Consider the following 22,719-nt stretch of genomic DNA (forward strand, 5'->3'; position numbering starts at 1 on the left):
CTTCCGCTGCGCCACTTTCATACACATCTATGCCGGTGGCCGCAGCAGCTTTTGTTCCACCTGCGCCGGGGCTAGGGAGTGGGGATTGTTGATGGCGGAGGGGGCAGGCGGACGGGCAGCAGGACATAGGATGCTGCAGTAAAAGGATGTTTTTTTCCCCTATCTACAACGCAGAGACTTGCTGCAGATGCAGTGGCATACCCTCCAACTGTACCTTTTTAGCAGGTACAGTACCTTTTTTTATGGTCTGTACCATTATTAGGCTCTCTAAACTTCCATTGAAAGTATAGGAAAAGGGGCGTGATCACACCCCTTTATCCGTGGCCACGCCCTCTTTCCGAATTTGTACCAATTTTTATGTGTTGGAGGGTAAGTTGCTGCAGATGCAGTGGGCCTATTTTGGGGTGTGGAGCTGGAGCTGCAGCTCCATCAGCCCCATTGTTAATCCTGCTCTAGGAACATACAGCAGCCAAAGGGCAGAGCCTCCCATTGGATGTTACCTGTGTGGGAGGGCGTTTCTCACCCAATCAGCTGTGGACACGGTGTGATAGACCTGCTGCTAACCCAATGAGAGCTCCTAGCCACGCCCAGCATTATACACACAGGCACAGAGTCACAGATCTGGGCTATTATATAGGAGATGGGTGCACACCCTGCACAGATTATAATTACACCACTGACAAGGCTGCTCTGTTCTTGGGGCATCATATTCTGGGAGAATCACCCTAAATTTGGGAGTCTCCCGGACATTCCGGGAGACTAGGCAAGTATCATACAGGATATTAACCTAGGGAGCTCCTGCAGCTTTATTCTGTATTGCACTGCGCATTGCAGGCAATTCCCTGACACATAAACAACACCGCTATGTGAACACGGCTGATATAGTTCCTAGAACTAATCTTTGTATGTCAGGAATTAGAGTTTATGCTGCTTGCTATGTGCACGAAAATATCATATATAATTGCAAAGTTGCCAATATCATGAACATGGCTGTCACAGAATACTGTTGTGTGGTAGGTGAACAGGGGATGGAGCCCCATACTGCTAGGAGGCCCATCTATTACTGCTATGGCCCTGCTTGTAAGCATGTATAATGCTTTTTTTAAGGAACTTAGGAATCAGCTACATTATGGTATAAAAATGTTAAACGTGGTGACTATAAGAAGGTTAATATAGTAGACATATAGCTTGTTCCTTTAGCTCATATAATTTAATATAAGGGACACCCATACAATCTGCCAGTACATAATTGGACCAGAAAGGAAAGCCTGATGTCAATTTCATCCCATTAAGAGCAATCTTGCAAATTGATGCATGGATAAGCAGAGTGGTGGGAGAACAACTGAGCATAAAAGAGCTTACGTTTGTAACATACAAAGCAGAAGTGTCTTGCATACCTCCCAACATGACCCTCTCCAGGAGGGACACAATGCTCTGCTTCTGGACTTTTCTCTTAATGTATGATTGTGGGCACCTGTGTTGAACAGGTTAATGGATAAGAAAGGTGTTTCAGCACAGGTAATGGCAATCATAATTTAAGAGGGAAGTCCAGGAGCAGAGCATTCTGTCCCTCCTGGAGAGGGTTATGTTGGGAGGCATGGTCTTGGGTCAGAGGGACCTTGGTGTCACAATAGAGATGGAGTGGCTGGTTAAATAGGGCCCTGTATAAAGATTGTATAATTTTTTCCTGAGACAAGACGTGTTTCATAGATGCCATAAAGCAGAGATTCTCAAACGCAGTCCTCAAGGAACGCCAACGGTCCAGGTTTTAAATGTATCCATGGTTGGCCACAGGTGACTTAATTAGCACAAGAAGTCAATTTGATTTAACCATCTGTGCTGAGCCATGGATATACACTGCTCAAAAAAATAAAGGGAACACTAAAATAACACATCCTAGATCTGAATGAATGAAATATTCTTATTAAATACTTTGTTCTTTACATAGTTGAATGTGCTGACAACAAAATCACACAAAAATTATCAATGGAAATCAAATTTATTAACCCATGGAGGTCTGGATTTGGAGTCACACTCAAAATTAAAGTGGAAAAACACACTACAGGCTGATCCAACTTTGATGTAATGTCCTTAAAACAAGTCAAAATGAGGCTCAGTAGTGTGTGTGGCCTCCACGTGCCTGTATGACCTCCCTACAACGCCTGTGCATGCTCCTGATGAGGTGGCAGATGGTCTCCTGAGGGATCTCCTCACAGACCTGGACTAAAGCACCCGCCAACTCCTGGACAGTCTGTGGTGCAACGTGGCATTGGTGGATGGAGCGAGACATGATGTCCCAGATGTGCTCAATTGGATTCAGGTCTGGGGAACGGGAGGGCCAGTCCATAGCATCAATGCCTTCGTCTTGCAGGAACTGCTGACACACTCCAGCCACATGAGGTCTAGCATTGTCTTGCATTAGGAGGAACCCAGGGCCAACCGCACCAACATATGGTCTCACAAGGGGTCTGAGGATCTCATCTCGGTACCTAATGGCAGTCAGGCTACCTCTGGCGAGCACATGGAGGGCTGTGCGGCCCCCCAAAGAAATGCCACCCCACACCATTACTGACCCACTGCCAAACCGGTCATGCTGGAGGATGTTGCAGGCAGCAGAACGTTCTCCTTGGCGTCTCCAGACTCTGTCACGTCTGTCACATGTGCTCAGTGAGAACCTGCTTTCATCTGTGAAGAGCACAGGGTGTCAGTGGCGAATTTGCCAATCTTGGTGTTCTCTGGCAAATGCCAAACATCCTGCACGGTGTTGGGCTGTAAGCACAACCCCCACCTGTGGACGTCGGGCCCTCATACCACCCTCATGGAGTCTGTTTCTGATCATTTGAGTAGACACATGGACATTTGTGGCTTGCTGGAGGTCATTTTGCAGGGCTCTGGCAGTGCTCTTCCTGTTCCTCCTTGCACAAAGGCGGAGGTAGCGGTCCTGCTGCTGGGTTGTTGCCCTCCTACGGCCTCCTCCACGTCTCCTGATGTATGGGCCTGTCTCCTGGTAGCGCCTCCATGCTCTGGACACTACGCTGACAGACACAGCAAACCTTCTTGCCACAGCTCGCATTGATGTGCCATCCTAGATGAGCTGCACTACCTGAGCCACTTGTGTGGGTTGTAGACTCCGTCTCATGCTACCACTAGAGTGAAAGCACCGCCAGCTTTCAAAAGTGACCAAAACATCAGCCAGAAAGCATAGGAGCTGAGAAGTGGTCTGTGGTCACCACCTGCAGAACAACTCCTTTATTGGGGGTGTCTTGCTAATTGCCTATAATTTCCACCTGTTGTCTATGCCATTTGCACAACAGCATGTGAAATTGATTGTCAATCAGTGTTGCTTCCTAAGTGGACAGTTTGATTTCACAGAAGTGTGATTGACTTGGAGTTACATTGTGTTGTTTAAGTGTTCCCTTTATTTTTTTGAGCAGTGTACTTAAAACCTGGACCGTTGGGGTGCCTTGAGGACTGCATTTGAAAACCTCTGTCGTAGAGTACATAATAAATTACACCATACCTCCCAACATAACCCTCTCCAGGAGGGACAGAATGGTCTGCTCCTGGACTTCCCTCTTAATATATGATTGCCATCACCTGTGCTGAAACATATTTCTTATCCTTTATCTATTCAAAACAGGTGATGGCTATCATACATTAAGAGAAAAGTCCAGGAGCAGAGCATTTTATCCCTCCTAGAGAGGGTCATGTTGGGAGGAATGTTACCCGCATATTTATTAACCATCTATTTGCCCATTTGTTATAATCCCTCCCCACACACGTATTTCTGTTGACCTGCTCCAGGATGTAGTCAAAAGGTCGACAAAAACAATGTTGATATTCATAATATCAACACCACAATGCTAACAGTTATAACATTGTCATAAGGGTTAGGCTGAGGGTTGCGCTGTGGGCGGAAGGGTGAGGGTTGCGCTGCGGGCGGAAGGGTGAGGGTTGCGCTGCGGGCGGAAGGGTGAGGGTTGCGCTGAAGGGGGACATTAGTGTTAGGCACTAGAGGGAGGGTTAGGGTTAAAGATAAGGATTAGGGGTAGGATAGCTGAGAAATAATTGCCGGAATGTATGGGTATTGGAGGTCTGACGCGTAAGTGACAGTCACGTGATCGCCAGGACCCGGGAAATACAGCTGGATCTGTGCAGACATCCGGAGGAGGTAAGTGACTGCTGGGCCACTAGGATAAAACATCCACATTCTAACATGTCAAAATTTCATCACTGTCTACATGATCAATGTCAACGTGGTCAACGTCGACATTATCACCATGTCAACATGATGCATGACATGACTGTCAACATTTCCTCCCCAATCTGACCGCACCTAACCCAGTTCAATTCACTTGGTTTCTCTCCTACATTAATAATATCATCTGCGGGGGGCGTGGCCTGGCAATGGAGGAGAGCAGTCGCAGCTTCTCAAGGCTCCTGCTTCTACAACATCTTTCCTGCCCTCCTTGCTGCCCGGACCCGCTCTTTTTCACTGTCCTGCTCCCTCAAGCCCCCTCATAAACCCCTCTGCCCACTGCTGACTTGTGCCGCAGAATCGGGGAGCGCCGTGGATGCTCCCGCGGATTACGGCCTGGTCCCCACGCCGAAGCCGGGACCTCGATTTTGGCTCTGACCCGCCGGCCCCCGGACACGCTGCACCTGAAACACCCCGCTTACCTACACCCCTCACGGCACCTTTAGACGGCCCTGCAGAGACGGACGAGCGGCGCAGCACATCGCCCCATGTAGCCGTCTGACTCGCCACGCTGCTGGAGCGGTAACGCTGGCGCCTGCACGTTACATCGCGGGATGGACTGTGGTGGATGGCGAGCACCTGATGCCTCCCCAGCACGGGGAATAACCACACAGCCGCTGGCCCTGCAGTGAACGCCTTGCTCCAGCTGCCGGAGGAGGCTCTCCCACCCGCGGCCCTCAGATTGCTGTGCTCCCGTGATCCGGCTGGCCCTCCGGGTAGACGGCTGCCTGCACTCTCCACTATCTGACCCCCCACTCCCCACGGCTCTCCTGGGAGATATTACATGGCCCTCTGCGGCTAACTCTCTCCCGTCTGCATCCTAGCGGCAGTATCCCTGGTGACTGCCGCGGGAGAGACCTGGGGCATCTCCACGGCCGGAATTTCCTCTCTGCATCTGCTCCGCAGAGCCACATGACGGACCCTAGTGGTGGGATCTGTACCCACCCCGGCATCCGGCCACACCGCGTTACTGTTGATTGACCGGAGGGAGCCCGGCTGCCTGTCTTGACCTACCTGCTTAACCCGGGGCTGCTACTAGCACCATCCTGCTGACCCTCTGGGTACATCCGATTTTATTAGCCAGCCAATTTATCTATTTCCTTCATTTACCCAATACTCGCTGGGCCTGGAGACGAACCTCGGTTCCTGCTGGGTGCAGACACTCTCTCCATTCCCCCTCCCCTGTATATCTGCACACCTCAACAGCTCGGATGAGGACAAGCTACAACTGACGTCTTCCATACCCCCGGCTGGGGAGACATCACACCTCTCACACCTCTCTCGCTATCCGAGGGACGTGACCAAAATGTCACCTTAAATACATATGCCTAGTAAGTGAGACCCGTTATATATCCTTTACTACTCGAGCTCTCTGTGCCTCAAAATTGCCCTTATAGACTACCCCTGCATGGAAAAGTTCCTGATACCTCTGCCCGTAATGTCCACAGGCACTACTCAGCATTCCCGAGAGGACACTCCCTGTGGCGATTCATCTGACTCCGACCACTCGACCACACGCTCACTATCTCAGCGCTCTCGCAAATCACGACCGCCTGTGAGACAACCTAAGATGAAACCCAAGGACCTGCTAGCGGTCTTAGGGCCACTCCTTGACGAAAAGTTGGCGGGCATCAAGGAAGCCATAGAGTCCTCCTCGACCCTGCTTAGTCAACACTCCACTCGCCTCGACGAAGCGGAGCAGAGGATATCGACCCTAGAAGACAACTTGGAGGAGGCGCAACGCTCTTTACGGGCCAAACAATCAGAGGTCTCTGACCTCTCGGAGAAGCTAGATGGCCTCAAAAATCGCAGCAGACGTGACAATCTAAGGGTCATAGGCATCCCGGAGTTGATAAAAGGTCATGAGCTCCTGGACCTCCTTTTATCAGGCATTCCACAGCAACTTTCCATGGACCCTCGCCATCGAAAGAGCCCACAGGTTGGGGCCTGAACGCAGAAACTCTTCTGGGCGCCCTCGCCCGGTCATAATGAAGATTCTGAACTATGCGGACAAATCGAGACTTCTCGACCACTACCGCAAGGCTAGTGGTCTCACAATTAATGGTGACCGTCTCCTCATCTTTCAAGACTTTTCTGCGCTGGTGTCTACGAGACGCAGAGAGTTTGCCCCTATCTGCAAGCACCTATTTGAAGCAAAGATCAGATTCTCCCTACTCTACCCGGCTCGCCTCAGGGTCTTCGAGGATGGCAAGCCACGGTTCTTTGATGATCCTGGGGAGGCCGGGCGGCATTTCTCTCTTGATAACACATGAATGATGCCTGATCCTGCCTACCGGTGACTTTCTACCACCCGAGCCTGCCCTCAGGTCTCACTTACGAACTGCCTCGAGTGTATCCATTACACACTCAAGATTTTTTTTTTTCTTGTTACTCTTTGTTGTTCCTGTTTATGTTTGTAAGTTTTGTTAGATTTATTTGCCTAGGCCGGGGCCCCTATCCTCCACTGGGGAAACCCTCCCCCGCTCGCTGGGACGGGGTGGGACCCTACTTTATCTTTTACATGTTTTTGCTAATGTTTTACCCGGTAGGGGTGGGTTGATATGTCCTCTGACGCCCATCCCCTATCTCATGTAGACGGAGTCCCAGATGCCACATCGCTTCGAATAATCTCTTGGAACGTAGAGGGCCTAAATCACCCGGTCAAGAGAAAGAAGGTGGTATCACACCTGAAACGCAAGTCCCCCCCATGTTGTCTTCCTTCAGGAGACGCACTGGTTGGACGACCCTAGACATACCCTACGTGCTCCATGGATCGGAGAATGTATATCGTCTCCGTATCATTCCAAATCTAGGGGGGGTAGCGATATTATTACATACCAATCTGCAATGTTCTGTACTACGAAAACTTTGTGATCCTGGAGGTAGATTTTTACTATTGGACATCACGGTCAATAACACTATTTATACCCTTCTCAATCTCTATGCACCCAATGTCTCACCTGACTCCTTTTTTTGCAAATCTCCTAACTACCCTTCTTAATTGGGGTAGTACAAACCTGATTGTCGGTGGGGACTTCAACTTGGTAGCTGACCCATCCATGGATAGATCCGGGGTAAGTGCCTCCTCTAACTCACCCCATGCGCTATTACTTTCCTCCTTCTGCACACAATTGGACCTATTAGACCCCTGGCGCATCCTCCATCCCACTCTAAAAGACTTTACTTTCTATTCCCATCCTCATTCCTCTCATTCTAGAATTGATTACATTTTCACCACCACTGGCCTTCTCTCCAAGGTCACCCATACCTCCATTGAAAATATTATTATTTCTGACCATGCCCTGATCTCTCTTCACATCCAACTGACTCTGCCTTCACATAGTGCTCCTAGGTGGCGCTTTCCTGCTTATCTACGCCACTCCACTGACTTCCTCCTACATTTAAAGCAATCCTGGCTTAACTATAACTTAGATAATAGCGATCAGTCCTCGGACTCTTCAATATTCTGGGGCGCAGCCAAGGCTGTTCTTCGGGGACACATAATGTCCTATACTCATTCCAAAGGGAGGAAGTTTACTTCTCAACTGCAGACCCTAAGTGCCACCCTCACCTCAGCGTATCAGCTGTATGCTCAACACAATACCCCCGCACGCAAAGAGGCCTATCTCTCTGCCAAAATCATCTACGATACGTTCCTCACGGAGCGAGCCCAACTATCCTACGATTATCAACGGAACAGATTTCATAGATGGGGCAATAAATTGGGCAAATTGCTAGCAAATTTAATTAAGGGCCCTAAATCCCGCACATGGGTGAACGCAGTCAATAGCTCTGGCACGTTGACTACTGATCCCGAAACTATATGCACCGAATTTAGAAGCTTCTACCAATCTCTGTATGCCGTGGGGGCCCTGATGACTCAGAAGCAAGCCACTCCTTTCTGGAGAAAGCTTCCCTCCCGATATTGACCCAGGAGGAGAGAGACTCCCTCGAATCCCCGATCACGGCTGAGGAGGTGATTGACGTCATTAAAACTTTACCAAACAACAAAAGCCCTGGCCCAGATGGTTTTGGTGCAGAGTTTTATAAAATGCTCCGTGACGAGTTGGCTCCCACCCTAACGTCTCTTTACAACCACATTCTTACCTCTAAGCTTACTCCAATTAGATTCAATGAAGCCACTATTATAGTCCTAGCAAAACCTGGCAAGGATCCATCCTTACCCAGCTCTTATAGACCGATCTCCTTGCTCAACCAGGATTTCAAAATTCTCACAAAGCTCATGGCCAATAGATTGCAACCTTGCCTCTCTCGTATTGTATCACCTGTGCAAATGGGCTTAATCAAGAATAGACAATCCGTCCAGGGTATTAGAACTGCCCTGGCAGCCATCACCCACTCGCGCACTCACAATCTTACATATAACATACTGATAAACCTTGATGCGGAGAAGGCTTTTGACAAGATTGCCTGGCCCCACTTGGCTAGAGTCCTGATCCATCAACGATTTGGTAAGAATTTCCGTGGCCTTGTCGATTCTCTTTATAATCGCCCTACTGCGCAGGTAGTAGTCAATAATGTCCCCTCACCTCCCTTCGTCCTCGAAAGGGGAACCAGACAGGGTTGCCCTCTCTCCCCTCTTCTCTTCAACCTAGCTTTAGAACCCTTTTTACGATACATCTTAAACTTACCTATCTTCAGGGGTATTAAGATAGGCAATAGAGAGGTTAAACTGATGGCATTTGCAGATGACATCCTCCTCCTCACCTCTAACCCGAGACACTCTGTTCCGACGTTACAGGATGCTATTGAACGCTTCTCCTCCTTTGCTGGTTTCTCCATCAACTATAATAAATCAGAGGCTTTAGCTATATTTCCTCAAGTCACCATGGGTTGGGACACTCCCTTCCCGTTTCGCTGGGCTCCCACACATATCACATATCTTGGGATTATTCTCTCTTCTGACTCTACCCATCTCTACTCTGACAATATACGCCCTGTCCTCGCCAAAATCCAGACTGAATTAGCGCTCTGGCACACGCTGCCCCTCAACTTAATGGGACGATGCAACCTAGTTAAGATGGCTAGCTTTCCCAAATACATGGTGGATTGGTTTTCTGGTGGCTCCGTATATACCCTCCCCAACATAGAGGAACACCTTTTCCATCCTTTCTCCCCAGCTGCTCTCCTTCATGCACCTACCTCACTGATTCCTTCCCATATAAAATCCAACATACTCTTTCATGACACTTATAAAGCCTGGAAATCTATCAATAAACGATTGCACAGGAATTCCTCTAACTCCCCTTACACCACCTTTTGGGGCAACCCACAATTTCCTCCTGGTTTGGACGGCCGTGCTTACTTGACGTGGAAAGAGAAGGGCATCTCGTGCATTCGAGATATCTTTGACCCTGGGGGTAAGATCTACTCTTTCTCTGCATTATCAGATAGATATGGTCTACCCAACTCCCAATTTTATATGTACCTCCAATCCCGTCATTTTGCACAGTCGTTACCACCTGGAATGGCCCTTGATACGGCCATTGACCCTCTTACCCCTCTCTTGCGTTTTAATCTGACCATAGGATATAGGCTGCGTAATTTATACTCTATTCTCATAGACTCAGGGAAAACACCCTTGCAAAGTGCTCTCCACTCGCGCTGGCAGCGGGACATACCTGATTTCCCGGCTATGTCAGTACTTATGTCCAAACTGTCCCCCACATTTAAATATTTAAAATCCGCAGCTTTGCAGGAAACGCACCTCAAATTCTTAAATCGAGCCTACATCTCCCTGAAACAGCATTCCTATTTCACCCTGGCCTCTACGGGTCGATGTTTTAAATGTGGGATGGCTGAGGCCACCTACTATCATAACTTCTGGGACTGCAGGAAAATAAGAACTTTCTGGGACAAGCTGATAAACCATGTTAATGATATCTTTTCAGTTCGAATCACCAAGCTCCCTACCGCATGTCTATTTTACTGCTTTTCAGATTGGAACCTGGGACCACACAAACAGAAGATTATACCTGCCCTGACAGTTATCCTTACTATCGCTAAAAAATTAATCCTCACCCATTGGTTATACAGACAATCTCCATCTATTGCAGAAATGAGAACCTCTCTGCTAAACAACATATTTTACGAGCGACAGGCTCTAGTACCGGATATAGAGTCAGGGGCCCCTAGATTCTATGGGAAATGGGAAACTGTTATACAAAGCTTTGATAATGCCACTCAGCTCAGAATCCAGAAAATCTTCGAACCCACCACTTGGTATTTGTATAGACAGATTGATTAATGTTATTAACTTTGCTAAGTTTGAAATGTGTTGAGCCGGTAAAATAAGAATTTACTTACCGATAATTCTATTTCTCGGAGTCCGTAGTGGATGCTGGGGTTCCTGAAAGGACCATGGGGAATAGCGGCTCCGCAGGAGACAGGGCACAAAAAGTAAAGCTTTTCCAGATCAGGTGGTGTGCACTGGCTCCTCCCCCTATGACCCTCCTCCAGACTCCAGTTAGGTACTGTGCCCGGACGAGCGTACACAATAAGGGAGGATTTTGAATCCCGGGTAAGACTCATACCAGCCACACCAATCACACCGTACAACTTGTGATCTAAACCCAGTTAACAGTATGATAACAAAAGGAGCCTCTGAAAGACGGCTTCCTACAACAATAACCCGATTTTTGTAACAATAACTATGTACAAGTATTGCAGAATAATCCGCACTTGGGATGGGCGCCCAGCATCCACTACGGACTCCGAGAAATAGAATTATCGGTAAGTAAATTCTTATTTTCTCTATCGTCCTAGTGGATGCTGGGGTTCCTGAAAGGACCATGGGGATTATACCAAAGCTCCCAAACGGGCGGGAGAGTGCGGATGACTCTGCAGCACCGAATGAGAGAACTCCAGGTCCTCTTTTGCCAGGGTATCAAATTTGTAAAATTTTACAAACGTGTTCTCCCCCGACCACGTAGCTGCTCGGCAGAGTTGTAATGCCGAGACCCCTCGGGCAGCCGCCCAAGATGAGCCCACCTTCCTTGTGGAATGGGCATTTACATATTTTTTGCTGTGGCAAGCCTGCCACAGAATGTGCAAGCTGAATTGTACTACAAATCCAACGAGTAATAGTCTGCTTAGAAGCAGGAGCACCCAGCTTGTTGGGTGCATACAGGATAAACAGCAAGTCAGATTTCCTGACTCCAGCCGACCTGGAAACTATATTTTCAGGGCCCTGACAACATCCAGCAACTTGGAGTCCTCCAAGTCCCTAGTAGCCGCAGGCACCACAATAAGCTGGTTCAGGTGAAACGCTGACACCACCTTAGGGAGAAACTGGGGACGAGTCCACAGCTTTGCTCTGTCCGAATGGACAATCAGATATGGCTTTGTGAGATAAAGCCGCCAATTCTGACACTCGCCTGGCCGAGGCCAGGACCAACAGCATGGTCACTTTCCATGTGAGATATATCAAATCCACAGATTTGAGTTGTTTAAAACAATGTGATTTTAGGAATCCCAAACTACGTTGAGATCGCCCAGTGCCACTGGAGACATCAAAAAGGGGTTGTATATGCAGTACTCCCTTAACAACTTCTGGACTTCAGGAACTGAAGCCAATTTCTTTCTGGAAGAAAATCGACCGGTCGAAATTTGAACCTTAATGGACCCCAATTTGAGACCCATATACACTCCTGCTTGCAGGAAATGTAGGAATTAACCTAGTTGAAATTCTTCCGTGGAGCCTTCCTGGCCTCACACCATGGAACATATTTTCACCTAAGCGGTGATAATGTTGTGCGGTCACCTCCTTCCTGGCTCTGACCAGGGTAGGGATGACCTCTTCCGGAATGCCTTTTCCCTTAGGATCCGGCGTTCACCCGCCCTGGCGTCAACGCAGCTGCGGTAAGTCATGGAACAGACATGATTCTTGCTGAATCAAGATCCTTTCTAGTATCTCTTGAAGTTCCGGGTACCAAGTTCTTCTTGGCCCAAACCGGAACCACGAGTATAGTTCTTACTCCTCTCCTTCCTATCATTCTCCATACACTGGGTATGAAAGGCAGAGGAGGGAACACATACACCGACTGGTACACCCACGGTGTTACCAGAGCGTCCCAGCTATTGCCTGAGGGTCTCTAGACCTGGCGCTTCATGTGGGACACCATCATAACCACCTTTGTTTGGTCTTTCCCAACGGTTTACAAACATGTGGAAACTTCCAGATGAAGTTCCCACTTTTCCGGGTGGAATTCATTTATGGTGAGGAAATCTTCCTAGTTGTCCACTCCCGGAATGAACACTGCTGACAGTGTTATCACATGATCTTTCGCCCAGCGAAGAATCCTTGCTGTCATTGCCCTCCTGCTTCTTGTGCCGCCCCGTCTGTTTACGTGGGCGACTGCCATGATGAAGTCCTACTGGATCAGCACCGGTTGACTTTGAAGCAGAGGTCTTCCTAGGCTCAGAGCATCGTAAATTGCCCTTAGCTCCAGTATATTCATGTGGAGAGAAATCTCCAGACTTGACCACACTTCCTTGGAAATTTCTTCCTTGTGTGACTGTTCCCCAGCCTCTCAGGCTGGCATCCGTGGTCACCAGAACACAGTCCTGAATGCTGAATGTGCTGCCCTCTAGAAGATGAGCACTCTGCAGCCCCCACAGAAGAGACACCCTTGTCCTTGGAGACAGGGTTATCCGCTGATGCATCTGAAGATGCGATCCGGACCATTCGTCCAGCAAATCCCCCTGAAAAGTTTTTGCGTGAGATCTGCCGAATGGAATCGCTTCGTAAGAAGCCACCATTTTTCCCAGGACTCCTGTGCATTGATGCACTGATACTTGGCCTGGATTTAGGAGGATTCTGACTAGGTCGGATAACTCCCTGGCTTTCCCCTCCAGGAGAAATACCTCTTTCTGGACTATGCCCAGAATCATTCCTAGGAACAGCAGACGTATCATCGGAAAACAGCTGCGATTTTTGGAATATTTAGAATCCACTCGTGCTGTCGTAGAACTACTTTAGATAGTTCTTTTCCGACCTCCAACTGTTCTCTGGAAACTTGTCCCTTTCAGGATATCGTCCAAGTAAGGGATAATTTAGATGCCTTTCTTCTTTTAAGAATCATCTTTTCGGCCATTACCTTGGTAAAGGCCCGGGGTGCCGTGGATAATTCAACGGCAGCGTCTGAAACTGATATTGACAGTTCTGTATCACGAACCAGAGGTACCCTTGTTGAGAAGGGCAAATTTGGACATGGAGGTAATCCTTGATGTCCAGGGACACCATATAGTCCCCTTTTTTCCGGTTCTCTATCACTGCTCTGAGTGACTCCATCTTGATTTGAACCTTTTTATGTAAGTGTTCAAAGATTTCAGATTTAGACTATGTCTCACCAAGCCGTCTGGCTTCAGTACCACAATATAGTGTGGAGGACTAATACCCTTTTCCTTGTTGTAGGAGGGGTACTTTGATTATCACCTGCTGGAAATACAGCTTGTGAATTTTTTCCCAATACTGCCTCCTTGTCGGAGGGAGCCGTTGGTAAAGCAGGCTTCAGGAACCTGCGAGGAAAAAATGTCTCGACTCTCCAATCTGTACCCCTGGGATAATACTTGTATGATCTAGGGGTCAACTTGCGAGTGATCCCACTGCGCGCTGAGACTCTTGAGACTACCCCCCCACTGGTGGAGGGCTTCTTTTCCTGGGAAGGGGCTGCCTGCTGCAGTCTACTTCCCTTTCCTCTATGTCTGGGCAGATATGACTGGCCTTTTGCCCGCTTGCCCACATGGGAACGGAAGGATTGAGGCTGAAAAGACAGTGTCTTTTTCTGCTGAGATGTAACTTGGGGTAAAAAGGTTGGATTTCCCAGCTGTGGCCGTGGCCCCCAGGTCCGACCCCAAATAACTCCTTCCCTTTATACGGCAATACTTCCATGTGCCGTATGGGATCTGTATCACCTGACCACTGTCGTGTCCATGACATCTTCTGGGAGATATGGACAACGCACTTATCTTGATGCCAGAGTGCAAATATCCCTCTGTGCATCTCGCATACATATATATAGAATGCATCCTATTAAATGCTCTATATCAATAAAATATTTTTAGTCAGGGAATTCGACCAAGCCAACCCAGCACTGCATCTCCAGGCTGATGGCGATCGCTGGTCGCAGTATAACCACCGTCTGTGTGTATATACTTTTTAGGATATTTTTCCAGCTGCCTATCAGCTGGCTCCTTGAGGGCGGCCGTATTTGGAGACGGTAACGCCACTTGATAAGCGTGTGAGCGCCTTATCCACCCTAATGGGTGTTTCCCAACGCGCCCTAACTTCTGGCGGGAAAAGGTATAACGCCAATATTTGCTATCGGGGTAAACCCACGCATCATCACACACTTCATTTTATTTTATCTGATTCAGGAAAAACTACAGGTAGTTTTTTCACTTCCACATAATACCCTTTTTTGTGGTACTTGTAGTATCAGAAATATGTAACAGCTCCTTCATTGCCCTTAACGTGTGGCCCCAATGAGGAATACGTTTGTTTATTCACCGTCGACACTGGATTCAGTGTCCGTGTCTGTGTCTGTGTCGACCGACTGAGGTAAATGGGCGTTTTTTATAAAAAAACCCTGACGGTGTTTCTGAGACGCCTGGACCGTTACTAATTGTTTGTCGGCCGTCTCATGTCGTAAACCGACCTTGCAGCGTGTTGACATTCTCACGTAATTCCCTAAATAAGCCATCCATTCCGGTGTCGACTCCCTAGAGAGTGACATCACCATTACAGGCAATTTCTCCGCCTCCTCCAGCATCGTCCTCATACATGTCGACACACACGTACCGACACACAGCACACACACCTGGAATGCTCTGACAGAGGACAGGACCCCACTAGCCCTTTGGAGAGACAGAGGGAGAGTTTGCCAGCACACACCAAAAAACGCTATAATTACATAGGGACAACCTTATATAAGTGTTTCTCCCTAATAGCATCTTTATATATATATTTATATCGCCAATTTGTGCCCCCCCTCTCTGTTTAAACCCTGTTTCTGTAGTGCAGTGCAGGGGAGAGCCTGGGAGCCTTCTCTCCAGCCCTTCTGTGAGAGAAAAAATGGCGCTGTGTGCTGAGGAGATAGGCCCCGCCCCTTTTACGGCGGGCTCGTCTCCCGCTCTTTAGTGAAATTTGGCAGGGGTTAAATATCTCCATATAGCCTCTGGGGGCTATATGTGAGGTATTTTTAGCCAGTATATAGGTTTACATTTGCCTCCCAGGGCGCCCCCCCCCAGCGCCCTGCACCCTCAGTGACAGCGTGTGAAGTGTGCTGAGAGGAAAATGGCGCACAGCTGCAGTGCTGTGCGCTACCTTTAGAAGACTGTCAGAGTCTTCAGCCGCCGATTCTGGACCTCTTCTAACTTCAGCATCTGCAAGGGGGCCGGCGGCGCGGCTCCGGTGACCATCCAGGCTGTACCTGTGATCGTCCCTCTGGAGCTAATGTCCAGTAGCCAAGAAGCCAATCCATCCTGCACGCAGGTGAGTTCACTTCTTCTCCCCTCAGTCCCTCGTTGCAGTGATCCTGTTGCCAGCAGGACTCACTGTAAAATAAAAAACCTAAGCTAAACTTTCTCTAAGCAGCTCTTTAGGAGAGCCACCTAGATTGCACCCTTCTCGGCCGGGCACAAAAATCTAACTGGAGTCTGGAGGAGGGTCATAGGGGGAGGAGCCAGTGCACACCACCTGATCTGGAAAAGCTTTACTTTTTGTGCCCTGTCTCCTGCGGAGCCGCTATTCCCCATGGTCCTTTCAGGAACCCCAGCATCCACTAGGACGATAGAGAAATAATATCTACTTATCGCAGTCCACAGGACATATATCCAACCTGACAACCTTATGGTATAATTTTTCCTTTAGAGAATGATGCTGTATGCTGTCCTGTTTTCATGTCTTGTCCACCCCCCCCCTTCCCTTCCATCTCCCACCCCCTCTTTTTTTCTTTCTTTCTCCTCTCATTTCTCTTCCCTCTACAATCTATACGAATTCGAATTTCTACCTAACCAATCTTCTTTACAAAATAGAAAATTATTTGAAGAAGGGTTATTATCTCTTCATTTCCTGTTTTCTTTCTCCTTGTCTGTAGTGGTCTCTCAGCTGCTAAGGGGCTATATGGTCAGATACTGAGGTTTATTACAAGTCTTTACTTCCACTAGATACCTTCATGTCTTTTTAATACCAGATCTCACATTTCACTAAGCAAAATGGTAACCCTAGACAATAGGAGTGGAATATATCCTATGGATATCATTTATTACCAAATTCTTACATGTACTATATGTAATTATGCATGTATTTTCCACATACCGAGACATTATTGTATGACCCTGACCTACCTCGTATTTCTATTATTTGTACCTCTCCACTATGAATCCAGACATGGAATTTTGTACATCTATCTTTACCTTTCTTCAATAAACATTGTTTTGAAAAAAAAAAGATGGCTAGCTTTCCCAAATTGCTCTATGTCCTCCAGATGGTTCCAGTTCTGCTCTCAAAATCTGACTTATCTTCCCTTAACGCATCTATCTCCAAATTTATTTGGGCCAATAAACGTCCCAGAATTAGCTTTTTCAAATTGTCCCAGACAGTACAAAAGGGGGGTATGAATCTGCCAGACATAGAGCAGTACAATAGAGCATGCCTTTTACGTTTTGCCATGGACTGGCTTAGAGGTACTTCAGTCTTTACCGACTTGATGATTGACTCCCAACTCTGTGCCCCTCTATCCCTAAATTTTCTTCTCCACGCAACTAGGTCCGAAATATTATCCCTACACATTGACAACCCACTTTTAACTTCCACCATTATGGCATGGCGGCTATCTAGAAAATCTCTGAAGCTACAATACACCTACTCATTATTTCTACCTTTGGTCGGTAATCTGCAGTTTCAGAAGGGTAAGGCCTCTCTTCCCTTCACCACTTGGCACGTGGCTGGAATTGTACGGATCGCCGACCTTCTTGACTCAGAGAAAAAGCTACTTTCCTTCGCTGATGTGGTGTCTAAATTCAACATCAACCCTCACCACATATTCTTCTTCTTTCAGGCCTCGCATTACATACAATCGGTCCTTTTACACTTACACCCGTCAGACTTTACTAACTCCCTAGACACGCTCCTTCGCTCTGGGACATATTCTGTCTCAACCATTTACGCCCGCATACGTATAGAACACGTACCCACCTCTGATTTAACTCAGGTTCAGAAATGGTCCTCCCAAATTCCTGCAATGTCTCCTGAAGATGTCATGGATAGTTTCATAGCTTCCCTAAAAATTATCCCGGCCAGCTTATACCAAGAAATGTCCTATAAGATCTTACATAGAGCCTATATCTCTCCAAAGAGGAGTCATCTGATGGGTTTATCTGACTCGGCAAAATGTATAAAATGCTCTGCACCAATAGCTGATTTAATTCATTGCTTTTGGCACTGCCCTTACATTCAAGCTTTCTGGGCTGAGCTGAGGGCCTATGGTACCTCCGTGTTGGGTTTACGTTTTCAATGCACTGCCTCTTGGGCTCTCTTTGGACATATTCGTGACAAACTGATCTCCCTTCCCAGGATGCGAAACTGGTAGTGATTCTCTCAGCGGCAGGTAGGAAAGCTATACTTCAACAGTGGATACATGACACCCCTCCCACATTACCTCTGGTGACCTCTAGGCTCCTCTTCCTGTTCACAATGGACTGGTTAGAAACAACTCTCAATAAAGAAATACTGACTCCTGCGCTATTTCAATGCTGGGGTCGTTTTATACATAAGCTACCCACTTTAACAAAAATGGCTATTCAGCAGAGTTTCTGCTGCACTACATGGTACGGCCTTCAACTCCTGACTGATAACCCTCCGGTTTCTCTCCCATAGACGCCTAACTCCTTTCGCTTTCCCTACTCCCCCCTTCCTTCCTCCTTTCTTTTCTCCTCCATGCACTTATCTCTGTTATCCATCGTAACCTCCTCCACTCCCCTCTTCCTCCTCTTCTGTTCTCTGGCTCTCCGTCAACCTCTTGTTTCCTTTAGCTCTGATGATGTCTCCATGGATGGGTCGGCGGTCCCTTAGCCTAGGCAGGTACTATTTTATTCTTTCTGTTTGTCTATAGTTTTTGGTTTTCTGTGTTCCCTGACAAGGAGTACACATTAGAATATTATACTGTGTGTATTTTTGTTTTGTTTCTACACCAGATCTACGACCGTTTATATTGCACAACAGCTCTTATATACTTTGGTAATTCTATTATCTATAATTTTAGTTTGTTATATTAGAAAATGGAAAATGTGAGGTTTTCGCCTCGGGCTCCGCCATCCCTGCGTTTGGTTAACCTGTGATTCAATTGAGATTGGTGTATTGTGTGGACCCCATGCTATTTCCTGTTACTCTTTGTTGTTCTTTGCAAACCTCAATAAAATATATATTGGAAAAAAAATAATATCATCTGCTAGTACTACATACTTCCCAACTGTCCTGCCTTTGGCCTTCTTGAACGTATGACATACTTGCCTACCTGACCCTCTCCATGAGGGAGAAAATGCTCTGTTCCTGGACTTTCCTGGTAATGTATGATTGCCATCACCTGTGGTGAGCTAGTTAATTGATAAGAAAGGTGTTTCACCACAGGTGATGGCAATCATACATTACCAGGAAAGTCCAGGAGCAGAGCATTTTCTCCCTCATGGAGAGGGTCAGGTAGGCAAGCATGACGTATGATCAACCATGGTCTGCATAACATGCATATTCTGTTTATATGGGGAGGGGAACTGAATGGGGATCTCCATCATCACATTATCATCATTGCTTGCAATGGTAACTACCCTGTGATGCGTTGCGTGGGCCTCACTTCTGCATACCTCCCAACATGACCCTCTCCTCTCCAGGAGGCACAGAATGCTCTGCTCCTGGACTTTTCTCTTAATTTATGATTGCCGGCACCTGTCTGGAACAGGTTAATGGATAAGAAAGGTGTTTCATCACAGCTGATAGCAATCATACATTAAGCAGAAAGTCCAGGAGCAGAGCATTCTGTCCCTCCTGGAGAGGATCATGTTGGGAGGTATGCTTCTGTGATCCTACTTCAACTATAGCACGTTTTAAAACAAGTTCTCTTACAGTCCACAGAATATGAGAACAGCGGTTAAGGGGGCGATGCATCAAGCATCGGAGAGCGATGAAGTTACCCAAAGCAACCAATAAGCTTCTGTGATTTATCTAGCACAGTCTATGAAATGACAGAAGCTGATTGGTTGGTTTGGACAACTTCTCCACTTTATCTCTCACCAAGGCTTGATACATCTCCCAGTAATGTTGTATTTTTTTTATATATATTCTAAACCAGGTCAGAACCAAATCATAACCAGATTGTTACAGAATGTTTTTGTATTTTGCTTGTATGTAAGTTACATACAAGCAAAATACAAAAACATTCTGTCCATTTATACAGTTATTTTAACTTTTATTAGGAAATAGACTAACGCAAAAGGCTAAGAGAGGAAGAAGAAGGGAGAGAGATACTGTATTTATTTGCACAACAATCAAACGACTAACCTCAAAGCAACAATCTCTTGAGGGTAAAAGGTAGGGAAAAAGTATGGGGAAAGGACCAGGCTGTAGGATTAGAAAAAAAGCAAGCGTAATAAAAAAAGCCAGAGTGAGAGACAACTGACGCAGCATATGCGGAGGACGGACAGGATGCCGGCGGTCAGAATACTGGTGCCGGAATCGTGATCTGTGACATCCCAACAGGGGCGAGGTAAGTATGTTCTCTCTTCTCCCCTAACCCTTCACTCCCTCAGCCTAACCACGACCTACCCGGGTGACACCTAACCCCCCCCCCCTACACACACACACACGCACACACACACACACACACACACACACACACACTCACCTCCCAGCACTAACCCACCTGCTATTTTAACGGTCGGGATGCCGGCTGTTTGGATTCCAGCGTCAGTCTCCTGACCCTGTCAGGATTCTGTCATCGGTATTACGACGGGTGTTGGAATTCTGGCGGGATTCCAGCAGCTGCCATCTTAACCGCATCCCCAGAGGACTCTTCAAATTTGAGCCACCTGAACCATGTAGAGGTCTGAATTCCTATGTACGTTCGGTCGGTAGCAGAAAGAGTAATATCATCCAAAGGCATATATATGTATAGAAGTCCAAGAGATGAAACCACTTTGACATTGACTGAGGGAAGTTTTCCAGTGAACGGGTTAAAAGCCTTGGCAGCGTTCCCTAGGTGCTTACGGAAGGATTTCACCTCCTTCTCCAAAATCAAAGTGGACAACTGTATCATTTTCTCCCACTATGAGGAAATCTTGGGACAGCGCCACCAAATATGATAGGGGGAACCTCCAACAAAGAGGAGAGATAACTAGAGAAATTTCTATGAAGAAGTTCTGGACATTTATACCAGCATTAAGTATTTTGTATTGGGTTTCTACAACGGAGGTGTTATAAGAACGAGCGTGTGTGAATTGACATGCCCTGTTCCTTTTATGGGATAATGGAAATCTCGAAGATCTCGCTCCCTTGCCTTGGCATATTTTGGTTTTGTGGCGAACCCATCTTCCAAAACGAGTTGGGTAATGGTGGAGATGGAGTGTTTTAGAGGGACAGGGTGTACGCAGAGCAGGTCAAAGATCTAGTAATTGTAGAAATGAGATGTCGTGAGGAAAGAGCATAGTTAGCAATATCTCCGAAACTCTGTGGTTGGTAATAATTTATCTTCTTGCAAAGAGGGTACTGTGTGAACGGTGCCCTGCTGAACCAAATCACCAAACCTCTGGATGCTGGAGGCCATGGTAATAGATGTATAGGAACAGCTACCTATTCCCCTTCTACTGTATATACGCACACTCTCTGTTTTGTATCAGTGTTGATAATAACTTTATGACAAATTAATTTTGGTTCATATTTACTGTCACCAAGTTTGAATAGACTTTTTGTGACCACGATGAAGTGTTTGGCAGATGGATGAGTCTGCCACCAACCAACTTCAGCTAGTGGACATCAATCACTGACCAGGGAGAATTTAATTGCGAACTAAATCAGTGTGGCAGTAGCTGTACTTTATGCCAGCCCAAACCCACACACTACTTTGTGCTGCCCCATGGGGTAGCGAGCACTTTTGTGTGACTTCAGAATTCACCTGGGCGGACAAGAGTGCAAGATGCACCCATCACCTGCAATTGAATTCCTGAGTGTCTAGAGCTAGGATGTTCGGTTCCCCCCTGCAAACTATAAATTTGCACTCTCCCTCCCATACTCTACAAAGGGACAGAGTGTGCCAAAGGCAAGCTGCAAAATGGGGTGTTGCCTCCCAAGGAAGGGGCGTGTCCACACAATAGTACTCCCATTTAATTTCCCCCACACGATAGCACAAACTTATTCACATTACACCGCACATAGGGGGTGAATCAGACCTGATCGTAGATGTGCTACATTTAGCACATCTACGTTCAGCTTCCCTGACATGTGGGGAGATGCCCAGCACAGGGCTAGTCAACCCCGCATGTCAGTCCCTGCCCCGTCGCACCAGTACAAAAGCATTGCAACAGCGGCGATGCTTTTGTACTGGAAGAGTAGCTCCCCACCAGCGCAGCTTCTACTCGCTGGCAGGGAGCTACTCGTCGTTGCTCAGGTCGCAGCGGCTGTGTGTGACATCACCCAGCCACCGCGGTCCGCCCCCCCAATGGTCCAGGAACGCCTGCGTTGCCAGGACCGCGCCCCCTAAACAGCGGCTAAACGCCACCGCCCCCTCCCGCCCAGCGACCGCCTCTGCCTGTCAATCAGGCAGAGGCGATCGCAGGGCTACGACAGCCGTCGGCTGTCTGGCATGCGCCGGCGCTCTACGGTGCCAGAGCATGCACACTTTAGACCTGATCACTGCTATGCGAACACGCACAGCACCGATCAGGTCTGAATCAGCCCCATAGGGCCATAATTCAGATCTGATCGTCACACGGCTACGATCAGCCACCCTGACATGTGGGGGGACGCCCAGCACAGGGCTAGTCTGCCCCACATGTCAGGCCCTACCCCCACACACAAGTACAAAAGCATGGAACAGCGGCGATGCTTTTGTACTTGATAAGTAGCTCCCTACCGGCGCAACTCCTGTGCACTGGCAGGGAGCTACTTGTTGCATCCCGGGTCACAGCGGCTATGTGTGGCGTCACGCAGCCGCCACGACCCGCCCCTTGTACGCCTGCATTGCCCGGACTGTGCCCCCCAAATGGCGGCCAATCGCCACCGGCCTGCCCCCTCCCGCCCAGCGAACTCAATCAATCAGGCAGAGGCGATCGCTGGGCTGAGATGCTGATAGCATCTCAGGCATGCACATGCGCACTGTGGCGCATGCGCAGTTCAGACCTGATTGCCCGCTGTATGAAAACGCACAGCAGCAATCAGGTCTGAATTAGGCCCA

General features: G+C 47.8%; 1 long non-coding RNA gene across 1 annotated transcript in view; it reads right to left on the minus strand.

The window, feature by feature from the left end:
* LOC135057894 (uncharacterized) overlaps positions 1–22,719 on the minus strand; it is a 72,399-nt gene that overhangs the window by 27,105 nt on the left and 22,575 nt on the right. The window lies entirely within an intron of this gene.

The sequence above is a fragment of the Pseudophryne corroboree genome, chromosome 3 (genome assembly GCF_028390025.1).
Source record: "Pseudophryne corroboree isolate aPseCor3 chromosome 3, aPseCor3.hap2, whole genome shotgun sequence".
In the NCBI taxonomy this organism is placed as follows: domain Eukaryota; kingdom Metazoa; phylum Chordata; class Amphibia; order Anura; family Myobatrachidae; genus Pseudophryne; species Pseudophryne corroboree.